The following is a 13,655-nucleotide window of genomic DNA, read 5'->3' on the forward strand; positions in this document are numbered from 1 at the left end:
GGCGACAACTATTAAGCATTCTTTGTAATGAGCACACCTGGGACCCAGCCTCAACCTCTAGGTTGGCAACAAACTGACCTTCCTGACACGCCATCAGGTCAGTGAGTGTGAGAGAGATCAGGCACAGTAAGTTCTATATCGTGGAGCTCTGCTCCTAATGGTTTACCCTCTGCCCTAAGGCAGCAGCAGCCTGAGACAAAATTATGCACACACCTACAGCCAATAGGAGTACAGGTGTCCCTATAAGAGGGGACGCTTCCCCTCAATCAGCCTCCCTTTTTCTTCAGCGACTGGACTAGACTGAAGAAGCCAAGAAGAGACGAAGAGAAGACTCAGGACGAAGAAAACGCCGTCGATTTTCCAGATCATCGACGTCGTCCTACAATGAGCACACCAAGCTTATCCATAGGGTAAGTATTTAACAAAAGCTCTTTTCAGAGCTCAATGTCGCTGTTCCCCTTGGCGGCTGTCGACCCCCCGACATATGTTTCGTGGGTTGAGGGACACAGCACGCCAGGGACAGCTTCATTAATCCCCCACTATGCGCCAGCTGCGCCCTCCCTTTTGAAGGAGTGGAAGCAGCGTTGGGCATTTTTAGGGAGGATATCCCTCTTGAGGATGTGCTATCAGTGTTAGTCTCAGCTTCTGAGGCATCATCTGAAGGCGCTGACTCAGGAGATGACAGGGCTATTGGGGAAGAAATGAATATTCTATTGGAACAATTCATTACACTGACCCAGATGTTTAACACCCCTTTTCCTTCGGGAAATTGTGAGGTCATTACATCCCTGGATGATGACGCCACAGCCTCTCTGTGCCTGAATTCTCAGGTCTCATTGAGTGGGCTGCTAAACAGCGGGAGATTAAGCTGCCCCCATTCCCTCCAACCCGGAAGTGGATATGAGGAAGGGCGGCCGTTACTCTCGCTACAGCTTGGCGTCAGACGGCGGCCTCCAGCAGCAAGGGAGCGGGCCTCGCCCCCCCCTGCAGCGCCAGAGGTGCCGGCGAGAGAGGTCATTAAAGCGTCATCCTGGCATCACCCGAAGGGCGGCCAGAAGAGACGCCGTTTATGACAGGCGAGGGGGAGAGAACGGAAGACGGCACAGCGCCTGCTGTGACCGAGCCCACTGTCCCCCCCCACTCTACCGTTGAGTGTATGGAGGAGAATGTTTTTTGTTGATGTGTGTAATAAAGAGTTGGCTCTACTTGACACTGTCAAAAAAGAGCCCCTTTTCCATAATACATCCGAGAGCGTTCGACCTTCCTCACTCTCGCTCTCTCTCTTACCACTATGAGTGCAGCTCAGCCCACCATGGTGCGTTGCTGAATGCACACATAAGGCAGGTATATAAAAGGTATTAAGTGTACCTTATAAAGACCTCACTTTACAGACTCCTAGGAGTGCTGTAGTGAGTGTCTCACATAGCAGGCTGCAGTCTCAGCCAGATAATGGCATGATGACGCGACCGCTATTCGGGACGGCGCTCTGTCTCAGGCTAACGCCTCAGTCAGTGCAGTTCAGACCCGTGCTGCGTTCACGGAGGGCCTGATTACTACGGTTACGGGCGTAACCAACGTATCGGTGCCCCCGTTTCTCTCAGAACGCGCTGATAATAACCACATTGGGGATGGCGCACTATCACAGACTAAGGTCTCTGTTAGTACGACCCAGACCCATGCTGCGTTCAGGAAGGGCCCGATTACCACGGTCACGAAGGTGCCCAGTGTATCGGCGCCCCCACCTTTTTCTGAACGCGCCCAGGCTCACCACACTGAGTGTAGTTCAGCCCACCAGAGGTGCAGAGCTGAACGCACACAGGAGGTGAAAGGAGGAATAATACCTAGACGCCGTCTTGGTTTATCTCAAAGAGACCTCACATTACAGACTCCAAGGAGTACTGTAGTGAGTGCCTCTCATAGCAGGCTGCAGTCTCAGTCAGGAGACATGATGACGCAGCCGCTAGTTGGGGATGGCGCACTATCGCAGACTAATGTCTCGGTTAGTGCGATTCAGACCCATGCTGCGTTCACGGAGGGCCCGATTACCACGGTGACGAAGGTTCCCAGTGTATCGGCGCCCCCACTTCTTTCTGAACGCGCTAATACTCACCACACTGAGCGTAGTTCAGCCCACCAGAGGTGCAGAGCTGAACGCACACAGGAGGTGAAGGGAGGAAAGATACCAAGACACCGTCTTGGCTTATCTCAAAGAGACCTCACATTACAGACCCCAAGGAGTACTGTAGTGAGTGTCTCTCATAGCAGGCTGCAGTCTCAGTCAGGAGACATGATGACGCAGCCGCTATTTGGGGATGGCGCACTATCGCAGACTAAGGTCTCGGTTAGTACGAGCCAGACCCATGCTGCGTTCACGGAGGGCCCGATTACCGCGGTCACCAAGGTGCCCAGAGTATCGGCGCCCCCAGGCATCGTAACACAGCAGCTATCTGGGGGACGGCGCATTATCGCAGACCAAGGTCTCGGTTAATGCGATTCAGACCCATGCTACGTTCACGGAGAGCAGGATTACTAGCGTTATGGGTATAACCAAAGTATCAGCTCCCCTGACAGAATGAGCCAGTACTCACCACACTGAGCGTGAATCAACCCACCAGGGGTGCAGAGTTGAACACACACAGAAGGTGAAAGTTAAGAAGGTATCAAGGCGCCGCCTTGTTTTACCTCATAGAGACCTCATACTACAGACTTCTAGGAGTACTGTAGTGAAGGGCTCTGATAGCGAATTGCAGTCACCTAAGATGACGCAATCGCTCGCTGGGGATGGTGCCCTGCCGCAGGCTGTGGCCTCGGTCAGCGCAATTCAGACCTGCGATGCGTTCAAGGAGGGCAGGAATACGACGGTTACGGGTTTAACCGACGTCCCTACTCCTCTTTCTTTCTCAGAACGCATTTCCTCTCCCTTTCACGGGAGGCCCACCTTGGGCTGTTCCACCACTTCAATGTTGGGGAACAGTGGCAGTAAGGGCCATAGAGGAATACAGGTCCTTCCTACTGGATGCACCACAGATTCGCGCCCAGCCACTTTCTCTGCATTGCTGGCAGTGGCGAAGAAGCTGCACCCTCTCACGCTGGCTAGAACAGACGTTGCAGAAGGGTTATGCTCTCCAATTCCACCGGACCCTACCCCCGTTCAGGGGAGTGGTGGAGACGGTGATGAAAATGCCAGACAAAGTGGCCGCTCTGATGACAGAGATTACGGAACTTTTGGCGAAGGAGGCGGTGACAGTAGTTCCCCGGGAGCAAAGGAACAAAGGGCTATATTCGCCTTATTTCCTAGTGCCCAAAAAGATGGGGGGAGTGAGGCCGATTTTGGATTTACGCATTCTCAACGAGAGCATAACCAAACGGCCCTTCCGAATGCTAACGACAAAACGTCTGCTGGAATGTGTCCAGAGAGGGGACTTTTGTACGAGCATAGACCTAAAGGACGCGTACTTTCATGTGCCGGTTCAGCCGCGTCACAGGAAGTTTCTGCGGTTCGCCTTCCAAGGGGTGGCGTACGAATACACGAGGATGCCATTTGGGTACGCCCTGGCACCTCGCACATTTTCCAAGTGTGTGGAGGCGGCATTGGAACCGTTGCGTCGTCAGGGAATACGGCTACTAGCCTACCTGGACGACCTACTGGTTCTCGCCCGTCAGCAGAGCTGGCGATCACTCACACAACACAGACAGTGATGCATCTCACAAGTCTGGGGTTTGCTGTGAATTGGAAAAAGAGCGCGCCCTGGCCCACTCATCAGATTGTCTATCTGGGGATACAGCTAGACACTGTGAGGATGAGGGCTCGAATTTCGGACCCCGAAGGGTAGCCTTGTTGCTAGCCCTAAGGAAGTGTTGTCCGAATCACACGGTGACGGCGCTGTCGATCATGTCACTTTTGGGTCTCATGTCGTCAGCCCACTCTGTGGTTCCGCTGGGACTCCTGCACATGCGCAGGACGCAGCGATGGTTCGCCCAACTAAGACTAGACCCATTGCGTCAACGTCATGGTGGTGGTTCCCCTCTCGCTCAGTGCAGACCTAAACTATTGGAGAAACTCGCGCGTTCTCACGCACGGAGTCCCGATAGGAAAGGTGTCCTCTCACATCCCAGTATTCATGGATGCGTCCCTGACGGGATGGGGAGGGACATGTCAGACACAAGCGATAGGAGGTGTGTGGCCTCAATCAGGTCGTCACATCAACCTCCTGGAGTTGGAAACGGTTCGACTGGTTCTGACCCACTTCGCGTCTACCCTTTGGGGTTGCGATGTGCTGGTCTGGTCAGACAACCGGACCACAGTAGCCCACATAAATCGCCAGGGAGGAGTCAGGTCTCCTGCTCTCCATCGGGCGGCAGAGGAATTGTGGCTGTGGGCTCACGAGCACCTTCGCTCATTGAGAGCAGCACACATTCCGGGCTACTTGAACGTAGGAGCAGACCTCATGTCAAGAGGGGGTCCTCGAGACGACGAGTGGTGTCTGCATCCAGACATTGTTCTCCAGATTTGGGAACAATTCGGGAGAGCCGAGGTGGACCTATTCGCGTCACGCGTGAACGCGCAATGTCCTCTGTGGTTCTCTCTGAGGGAACAGGACGAACCGCCACTGGGAAGGGGACGCCTTTGCGCACCAACCGTGGCCGAGAGTTCTCCTGTATGCATTCCCTCCGCTGTCCTGCATTCTCCCACTGCTAGCCAGGGTGAGGTCAGGGGGGCTGTCAGTGATACTGATAGCGCCCGATCGCCCGGGGCTCTGTGGTTTGCGGAGATGAGTCAGATGTTGATTGCGCCACCTTGGCCAATTCCACATCGACGGGGACGCGTTGTCTCAGGCGGCTGGCACGATAGGGAAATTGCCCATAATCGGCCAACCACTGAAGGCCTGGCTGCTGAGAGGGACAGGCTAGAGCGCCGTGGGTTATCTGATGCAGTGATCAGGACCATACAGGGGTTCACATGCCAGTTCCACTTCTAAGATGTATGCCAGTAGATGGAACGTGTTTTCACGATGGTGTGTCACACAAAGTGTGGACCCCATGAGCTGTCAGGTGGAGAGTATTCTCTCTTTTCTGCAGCTCATGTTTGATAAGCAAAAATCGCCTGCCACGATTAGAGTGTTTGCAGCAGCGATTTCAGCTTGTCATGAGGGTTTTGGCAGAGACAATGTCTTTAGTCACCCTCTAGTGAAACGCTTCCTATTAGGAACGCGGCGACTTAGGCCAACACCTAGAGTCACGCTTCCTCAGTGGGATTTGGCTTTGGTACTCGAAGCGCTATGTAAGTCGCCGTTCGAGCCATTGAATCAAATACCCCCCAAGATGCTGTCTATCAAGACAGCACTGTTGCTCGCTTTGACTACAGCTAAGCGGGTCAGTGATTTGTGTGCTCTTTCGACGAGACCTGACTGCCTGGCCATCAATGGTGACCTGAGCAGAGCAGTGTTACGTCCTAACCCGGCATTTGTGCCGAAGGTTATTAAGAGTTCATATAGGTCACAGACCGTGGAGCTGTGGGCTTTTTCTCCTCCTCCTCATAGAGAGAGGAGTGAGGAAAAGCTCCATCGCCTGTGCCCGGTACGCGCTTTGGCGTGTTACGTCGAGCGCACAGCAGCGATTAGGTCATCGCCTCAGTTGTTTGTGTGTCACGGTGCGGCTGCACTAGGTAGACCACTTTCAAAACAGAGGCTGTCTCACTGGCTTTGTGAAGGCATTGAGACAGCTTATGAGGTAGCAGGGCGGCAATTGCCTCAGGGTATCAGAGCTCACTCCACTCGTGGAGTAGCGGCTTCTACTGCCCTTTTCAGAGGAACGGGAGTAGAGGATATCTGTAGAGCAGCATCCTGGTCGACGCCGTCTCCATTTATCCGTTTCTATCTCTTAGATATGTCTTCCAATTCTCTGGCTCGATCTGTACTCGGCGTGGCTGAAGGGAGATCTTGAGCAAGAAGGAGAGGAGAAGCAGGACTGTGGACACAGGTTTCCATCAGGTCCGCTTTGGTTAGGAAGACGTGTTTTTGACAGATGTGTTTTCTAACTCTTTGGCTCGGTCTGTACTCAGCATAGCTGAAGGGAGATCTGGAGCTAGGAAGAGAGGGAAAAGCAGGACTATGGACTGGGTTTCCATCAGGTCCGCTTTGGATAAGAAAACATATTTTGTGGCATGAATCCTGACTGACAGGCTCAGTACAGTAGAGGCATGCGTGGATTAACAGAATATGAGGTCATCTATCTGCTCGTTCAGTTAGTATGACTCATGTTTTTGTTCCTGCCCACTAATCTCTGGGATTCCATTGAGTGAGTGTGTCACGGTTCAGACAGACGACAAGAGGACCACAATTGCGTCACACCAGAAAGTTTATTTAAACTTAAGGGGAAAGGGATGTAGGGAGTGAGTGAAGGCTCCAGGGGTTATCCCGTCCGATGTGCTGGGTCTGTGCCTCCCCCAGTGGCAGCGATGCGTCCGATGACGCCGGTGGTTGGTGGTCCAGAAGTCCTGGGGGGAGGAAACACAGACACAACGGGGCGGAATGAAACCAGGCAGCAGTACAGTTCAAGGGAAATCCAAAATACGTAGTAGCAAGGCAGAAGGCTGGTCAGAGTTACCGGGATTGAAGAGTAGTCAGGAGTCGTAATGGCAGAAGCAGGTCTGGATCTCCTGAGGCAGAAGAGTATCCAAAAACCAGGCAGGTCCGGGGTCACAAAACCAGGGTGAGCCAGAAGCGCGAGCAAACAGGTTCGGGTGTGAGCGTTGCAGACGATCTGACACCGGAGAGCTGAAAGACAGGGCCTTAAATACTGGGAGAGGTTAGTGGGTAATGCAGCGCAGCTGGCAGAGTAATTAGAGCCGAGCAGAGCAGGGACAGGTGGAGCTAGTTAGGCTGAGTAGAGAGAGGGAGGTGAGCAGAGTGGAAGATAGTGGAAACCAATTAAGGTGGTAACCCGGTGGAGTGAGAGGGCTCATGACAGAACCCCCCCCCCAAGGGACGGCCCCAGAAGTCCCAAGAGCAACACCACGCCGGGCGGGAGGAGGGGAGCCGGAGGAGGGCTAGAACTCCTCCGAACGGTCCCGAGCGAACGCCCTCATCCTCGGAGGAAGCCGGAGGGCCGTGGTCGGGAGATGGGACAGGTCCCGAGACCGGATCAGGCACAGGACAGGAAGCCGAGCGGGCAGGACGGTTAGAGACCCCTCTGGGGCGGCCCCTACGGATTGCAGGTTGATCAGGATGCCGTTGGTGGAAAGCGGTGATGAGAGTCCTATCCACAATCCGACTAGCTGGCACCCAGGTCCTTTCCTCAGGTCCATAGCCCTCCCAGTCAATGAGGTACTGGAGACCCCTACCCCTCCGTCTGGACCGAAGCAGGCGGCGGGACGGTGTAAACCAGACCACCATCGACGAGCCGTGGAGGAGGAGGACAAGGCGCAGCAGGGACCAGCGGACTCCTGGGCACAGGCAGGGGCTGCAGCAATCCGGCTGGGGGCTGGCAGGACGACTTGTGTTGGTTGCAGATGGGGCAGGCTTGGACGAATTCCCGTACATCCTTCCTCAGAGAGGGCCACCAGAACCTCTGGGCGAGCAGGTTGTAAGTGCGGGTGGAGCCAGGGTGACAAGCTAGGCGGGGAGTCATGTCCCCACTGAACGACCTGGGACCTCAGGTCTTCGGGGACAAAAAGGCGGTCAGCTGGGCAAGTGCTGGGACCTGGCTGGTTACGGAGAGCCTCCAGCACCTGTTCCTCAACAGCCCAGGTCAGAGCTGCAACGATGCAGGGACTTGGCAGAATCGACACAGGGTCCTTGGAGGGGTCAGGAGCGGAGTTAGTAGGTACTGGCCGAGGGGGTAGTGCGGCGGCAAGCAGGCAGGTTCGGTGGCAGTCCTCTCCCACTCCCTGATCACCCCGGTCACCCAGTCGAGCTGAGGGTTGTGCCGGGCGGAGCCATGGGTAACCCAGGATGAGGGGTTGGCCTGGAGAGGGGAGCAGGTGAAACTGGATAGTTTCTTGATGGTTTCCGGACAGACCCATCGAGACCGGGGCCGTGACATGAGTGACCGATCCGAGTAAGTGTCCGTCCAGTGCCCGGGCAGGAATAGGAGGTGTCAAACGGAGGTTCTCCAGTCCCAGTTGGCGTGCCAGCTTGATGTCCATTATGTTGGCTTCGGCGCCAGAATCCACCAGAGCAGCCAGGGTGTGAGTTGAGTCAGAGAGGCGGAGGTGAACTTGCAGCAGGGGTTTGCGGTCGGAGGACTGGATGGTCATTGAACTCAACCGGACTCCCCCTATGCCCGGTGAGCTTCGGCCCTTTAAAGGGCAGGTTACCACCACGATGTCCGTCACCTCCACAATAGAGACAGAGGTTTGAGGTGAAGCGTCGCTGGCGCTCTGCAGGAGTGAGAGAGGCTCGCCCAATCTCCATAGGCTCAGACTGATCAAGCTGACCTGGGTGAGTGGCAGTAGATGACAGGAGCCCAGTCGGATCTCTCCGAATGCCGGTAGTAGGTGGACCTTGGCGCCCCCTCTCACGACGACGGGTCTGTATCCCTCTGTCGATCCTGACAGTCAGTGCGATGGCTTCATCAAGAGTGGAAGGCAGTTCATGGGAGACCAACTTCGTCCTTGATATAGTCAGCCAAACTATGGAAGAACGCGTCCACCAACGATGGTGTGTTCCAAGAACTTCGTCTAGCCAGGGTTCGGAAGTCGATGGAATGGTCTGCGACCGTACGTCTGCCTTGTCGAATACTGAACAGTTCACGAGACGCCTCTGCGGTTGGTGAATCCAGGTCAAACACCTTCAGCATCTCCTCAGCAAACAGGTCGAAGGTTGCACATGCGGGGGTTTGACGTTCGAACTCTGCTGTTCCCCAGAGTCGAGCTCGGCCCGTCAGGTGAGTGATGGCATACCCAACTCTAGCCCCCTCCGTGGCGAAGGTCCTTGGCTGCAAGGAGAACTGAAGTCGGCAGCTAGTCAGGAATGGCCGGACCTGGGTTGAATCGCCGTTGAACCGCTCGGGGTTTCCAATCTTGGGTTCCGGAGCAGCGGCTGCAATGACCGGGGCAGGTAACTCGGGGGCAGGGCTGGTGGGCAGACTGGCTGGGGTCAGGTTGGTGAGGAGTTGAATGATCATGGCGAGTTGTTGTTGCTGCTGCTGGGACTGCTGCTGGTGCTGCTGGAACTGCTGATGCTGTTGGTGGCCGACCTGAAGCAGAGAGGAGATGACGCCGCTCATGCGGCCTAGCTCTCTCTCAGTGTGTTCCAGGCGTAGCATGGCGGTGGGGTTGCTCAGGCTCTTCGGTTTCCATGTCGGGGGAAGTGTGCGCTGAGTCCATGATGGTCAGATCGTACTGTCACGGTTCAGACAGACGACAAGAGGACCACAATTGCGTCACACCAGAAAGTTTATTTAAACTTAAGGGGAAAGGGATACTGTCACGGTTCAGACAGACGACAAGAGGACCACAATTGCGTCACACCAGAAAGTTTATTTAAACTTAAGGGGAAAGGGATGTAGGGAGTGAGTGAAGGCTCCAGGGGTTATCCCGTCCGATGTGCTGGGTCTGTGCCTCCCCCCAGTGGCAGCGATGCGTCCGATGACGCCGGTGGTTGGTGGTCCAGAAGTCCTGGGGGGGGGAGGAAACACAGACACAACGGGGCGGAATGAAACCAGGCAGCAGTACAGTTCAAGGGAAATCCAAAATACGTAGTAGCAAGGCAGAAGGCTGGTCAGAGTTACCGGGATTGAAGAGTAGTCAGGAGTCGTAATGGCAGAAGCAGGTCTGGATCTCCTGAGGCAGAAGAGTATCCAAAAACCAGGCAGGTCCGGGGTCACAAAACCAGGGTGAGCCAGAAGCGCGAGCAAACAGGTTCCGGGTGTGAGCGTTGCAGACGATCTGACACCGGAGAGCTGAAAGACAGGGCCTTAAATACTGGGAGAGGTTAGTGGGTAATGCAGCGCAGCTGGCAGAGTAATTAGAGCCGAGCAGAGCAGGGACAGGTGGAGCTAGTTAGGCTGAGTAGAGAGAGGGAGGTGAGCAGAGTGGAAGATAGTGGAAACCAATTAAGGTGGTAACCCGGTGGAGTGAGAGGGCTCATGACAGAGTGAGGCGGTCTACCGCGTTCATAATGTAGAGTGACATTTGATGTCATTCCATTAGTGGTCGGTAGTGTTTTCATGGGATATTGAGGCACATCTATCTGCTAGTACAGATTAGTATGGCTTCTATTCTGGTGATCTGCCCACTAGTCATTGGCATTGCCATTGGACTAGGTGGGGCGGGTCTTTCAACCGATGACGCGGTATATTGTGACGCCCGTAGGGTTTTTTAGTTGCAGTACTGCGGGACTCGGTTACAGCCATTGCTGGGCTTGACTTTCTCGTTTTGATGGGAGGTGTTAGGCTCGGCAGGGAGTACATTTTGGAGCGCTACGCTCCGCCTTAAACCATTAGGAGCAGAGCTCCCCTATGGGGCGGAGCTCCACGATATAGAACGATTAGTTACCGGAGTGTAGCTCCAGTTCTATGAGTGGAGCGGAGCCCCATAGGACTTAAGGCCCTGCCGACCCTCTCTAGTCTCGCTGAAGAAAAATATCTCGGGAGGCTGATTGAGGGGAAGCGTCCCCTCTTATAGGGACACCTGTACTCCTATTGGCTGTAGGTGTGTGCATAATTTTGTCTCAGGCTGCTGCTGCCTTAGGGCAGAGGGTAAACCATTAGGAGCAGAGCTCCCCTATGGGGCTCCGCTCCACTCATAGAACTGGAGTTACACTCCGGTAACTAATCGTTACTGTGAATTTCACAATAACTACTTGCAGCAAACTGAAAGTAACTTATTCAAAATTAAACATGACTTCCCATTGACCAACTGCCATTTTTGTTACTGGAAAATGCACAGTAACGTCTTAACAGCGCAGCTCTTGATTGTCACAAGTTTTTACAAAGATTGTAGAACTGGGAGTGGACAAAAGCTGTGCACAACCTTTATCAACATAACGATAAAACCTCTTAACCCTCCCGTTGTCCTAGGGTCAAAATGACCCGCCACTGTGTTGAACCAACTTTCTTTAATTTTTATATTTTTGGGATCATTTGTGAGAAGGAGGCAGTGAGACTTTAAAGAAAGTATCACTGCCTCCTTCTCACAAATGATCCAAAAAATATAAAAATTAAAGAAAGTTGGTTCAACACAGTGGCAGGTCATTTTGACCCTAGGACAACGGGAGGGTTAAACACAGATTACAACATTTTTTAGACCATACCCCCAAATATGCTAACGAGCCCCCACCAGCACATTAACCCACCTACATTTCAAAGTGCAGTGAAAATAAGGTAAACAGGAACAAGTCATTTGACAACAATAACACATTGATTCAACTGTAAAACAACTGTAACTTGTATTTCTTCTGCAACTCAGATTCTACAGGTAATTTTTAACAGTGTGTGCCATAAACACATCTGAAGTATCCTATAAGTATAACTGTAGAACCTGTCATTGGTTCTACCTGGAAGCAGAGGGTTCTTCATGAGATGGTTCTAAATTGAACTAAAAAAGGTTCCCCTACCTACAGGGACAAATCAAAGGGTTTTACATGGCACCCAAAAGGGTTCCCCCATAGTGACAAATTACAGAATGTCTATTGGTTATAATCTTTTAACAATATTTCTCACACCCACAGATTCAGTGGCGTAGCAGGAAATTCAGGTTGCTGGCAACGGAGTGGTTGTGAGTTCAAATCCCAAGTGAGGTTGACTCCCAAATAATCTGAATTTTGCTGGTCTGCAAAACCACGCCCATCATTATCATATTTCCCAGCACGCTCTATTGCAGGGTTGAACAGAACAGGATTGAAATCATCCACGTCTATTGACCACATCTTTACTAATATGACAGAAATCTGCTCTAAAGCAGTATCCACAGCCATCGGATGTAGTTATCATAACATAATAGCCATATCTAGAAAAAACAAAATTGAGTATAAGTGATCATACGAGTGCTTTTGCAATGATTACTATGTCAAATATGTGAAAAATATCTGTTGGTCTGTTGTGGAACAACCTGACACTGCACTTGAATCATTAATTAAATTGCTTCTTCCGGTTACTGATAGGCATGCGCCCATCAAGAAACTGACTTTTAGAACTGCCAAATCCCCAAGGATAGATAATGAATTGAAAAACTGTATGGCTGAGAGGGATGAGGCAAAAGGAATAGCAAATAAGTCTGACAACACAGCAGATTGGCAAACATACAGTAAATTGAGAAATCACATAACTAAACAAAAAGAAGAAGAAACTATACTATGGAACAAAGATACATTATATAAAGAATTATAGTAAAAAGCTCTGGAGTACCTTAATTGAAATTCTAGCCAAAAAAGCTAACTCAGCTCCATCCTTCATTGAGGCAGATGGCTTGTTCATAACAAAACCCTTTGATACTGCTAACCACTTTAATAACGTTTTATGTTGACAAGATTAGCATACTTAGTAATGACATGCAAACAACAAATGCTGAGTCTTCATATTCATGCATAACGGACCAAATAATGCACTGTCGTTTTGAGTTCCACAAAGTGGGTGTGGAAGAGGTGGAAAAATTGTTGCTGTCTACAATTAAGGACAAGCCACCTGGTACCGACAACATGGATGGTAAATTGCTGAAGTTGGATTTACAGTACATCCTCTGCCTATCATGGATTGAGAGTTACCTATGTATTAGAACACAGAGGGTTTTCATTCAGAAGCCTCTAATGCAAATTCGTTTGAGTGTGGTGTACCGCAGGGCAGCCAGTTTTGGACATTATTGTTTTCTGTTTTTACTAATGATCTTCCACTGACCTTGAATAAAGCATGTGTGTCTATGTACGCTAACGACTCAACCGTATACACGTCAGCTATGACAGTAAAAATAAATAGTCAGTTTTAGAATGGGTAACTAGCAATAGGCTGGTGCTAAATATCTCAAAAACTAAAAGCATCGTTTTTGGGACAAATCACTCACTCAACCCTAAACCTCATCTAGATCTATTACTGAATAATTTGTAGATTGAGCAAGTTGAGGAGACTAATCTTCTGGGTGTAACCCTAGATAGCAAGCTGGCATGGTCAAAACATATACTGTAGACTCAATGATTGCTAAAATGGGAAGAGGTCTGTCCATGATAAGGTGTTGCTCTGCTTTCTTGACATCTAAATCAACCAAGCAGATCCTACAGGCCGTAGTTTTGTCGCACCAGGCCAGTTGCGTGGTCATATGCGGCAAAGAAGGACATAGGAAAATTGCAGTTGGTCCAGAACAGAGCAGCACGTATTACACTTAGATGTACACAGAGGGAGAATGTCAGTGGTATGCATGTCAATCTCTTCTGGCTCAAAGTTGAGGAGAGATTTGACTGCCTCACTATTAGTTTTTTGTGCGAGGTGTTGATGTGTTGAAAGTACCGAACTGTCTGTTCAAGCAGTTGGCACAAAGTTTGGACACTCATCAGTACCACACAAGACATGCAGCCAGAGGTCTCTTCACAGTCCCCAGGTCCAGAACAGAGGCTGGGAAACGCACAGTATTAAATAGAGCCATGACTACATTGAACTTTCTGCCACCCCAGGTAACTCAAGCTAGCAATAAAACCAGATAAAAAAATCAGACTGTGAAGAGACAC

Source organism: Coregonus clupeaformis, chromosome 16, assembly GCF_020615455.1.
Source record: "Coregonus clupeaformis isolate EN_2021a chromosome 16, ASM2061545v1, whole genome shotgun sequence".
NCBI lineage: Eukaryota > Metazoa > Chordata > Actinopteri > Salmoniformes > Salmonidae > Coregonus > Coregonus clupeaformis.